Source organism: Stegastes partitus, unplaced genomic scaffold (assembly GCF_000690725.1).
Source record: "Stegastes partitus isolate 25-593 unplaced genomic scaffold, Stegastes_partitus-1.0.2 Scaffold1219, whole genome shotgun sequence".
NCBI lineage: Eukaryota > Metazoa > Chordata > Actinopteri > Pomacentridae > Stegastes > Stegastes partitus.
Window position 1 is genome coordinate 18,198 of NW_007578950.1, and position 2,049 is coordinate 20,246.

The following is a 2,049-nucleotide window of genomic DNA, read 5'->3' on the forward strand; positions in this document are numbered from 1 at the left end:
CACAATAAAAATGGATTGTAAGAAATAACATGAAATAAACAATCAAATCTTAAAAATTTACAACGAAATAATGACAAAGTAAATTAAAAAGTACAACAAGATGACGCCGACTGAGTGGCAGCCGGTTACAGCAGCTCCGACCCCGTTCTTGCAGTGACTGTACATTTTTTTTGGAGCTGTTGTAACAGTGAACTTTCCCCACTGTGGGATCAATAAAGTTATCTTTATCTTTATGTTTAACTAAAATAAACAACCTAAAAATAATAATAGTAATGCAGCAATGATCCTTTCTGATCTGTTACATCAAACAGCAGAGTTAACATGAGATGAATTAAATAATAAACACACCCAGACCATAAAACTAATAAAAATACATCTGAGAAATAAAACACAAAAATACATGATGTCATAATATATGATTAATGAAATGAGACTGCAAATAATAAATCTGGACAAATTAGTTATTTTTGTATTGTTATTTATTAAAACAAAGAAATCCTCCTTTCTTGTATGTTAGATGAAACACTGATAATGACGTGTGTGTGTATATATATATATATATATATCAAATGAAAGTAGAGTTTTTAAAAACAAAGGGAAATACAGTCATTTAATGTTCCAAAAGACAAGCAATGAAACTAAATAAAACCAACATTTTACAATATAAAAGGACATTTTTCTCTTTTATTTTTATGCAGGGGCTGCAGGGTGGTGCAGTTGGTAGCACTGTTGCCTCGCAGCAAGAAGGTCGCCGGTTCATGTCCCGGTGGGGGCACCAGAATCTTTCTGCGTGGAGTCTCCATGTTCTCCCCGTGCAGCGTGGGTTCTCTCCNCATGTTTCTGGACTGTGGGAGGAAGTCGGAGTTGAATTTGAAGGATTTAGATATTATTACAACACTAATAAAACCAACAAATTCCCTTTATTTTATTTTCTCTGCTTTCATTTAATATATTGTGTCTTTTCTTGTGTTATTCTAGAGCCCAGACAAAGAGGTCGTGACAAAAAAAAAGTCCTTTTATGCCATGAATGATCAAAAACAAACTCAAACCAACAAACACTCACACATTTTATTACTACGATGCCACGTGACACTTTCTTTATCCCCTTTTCCCTTTTTGTCATGTGCTCTCCGATCTTTACTTTTTTTGTCTTGCATTTTGTAATATTTTGACCTTTAATGAAAAACCGTCTCTTAGGTCATAATGATTTTTTTCCTGAAACATTTGTCCTGATCTCAGAAATTAAAGTTAAAAATTAATTTATAAACAAGAGATTTGTTTTAAACTTTAGAAGATTTTATGGTAGGTTTTCTTTCAGGATAAATGTGTCCTGGTGTCACCTTTAACCACCAGGTGGCGCTCTACCACTATTTTTAAACTGTGACAGCGCTCGATGCAAACATGCAAATACAATTTATTTATTTATTTTGTGTCCAATTACCAGTAAATTGAATAAATTAAAAGGCAATATAAAATAATGTGCTTAAAATACAAAATAAATTCAAATAAAAACAGTTAAAAATACAGTAAAAGAAATGGCACAGTAAAACAAAAAAATTACAATATATGTAATAAATTGATTCCACTTTTTATAATAAATGTAATGACTGTACAATTTTAAAAAACTGATTGAACATAATAAAACACAATAAACATGAAATCATCAATAAACAGCACCCTAAATAATGAATATAACACTTTTATTACATCAAAAACAACATTTTTAAAAATAAAAGCTAAATAATGCAGCATACATCCTTTTCCATCTAGAGACAGCATAGCAATACATTATTTAACTCAATAAATTGAAATGCTATACACACAATTTAATAAAAAGGATAAAAAAAAATAGATCAAATTGAAAATAAAATATACAAAAAATGTAAGCTACTCATGATAACATAAAATAAATACAATTATTGTGAAACTATGAATAAATAACATCTTAAATACTACAAGTGACTCCTCACAAATGAAATAAAATAAAATATCTGAGATTAAATGAATACAAACAAAGTAAAATCATGAATAAATGGCAGCTTCATTAAT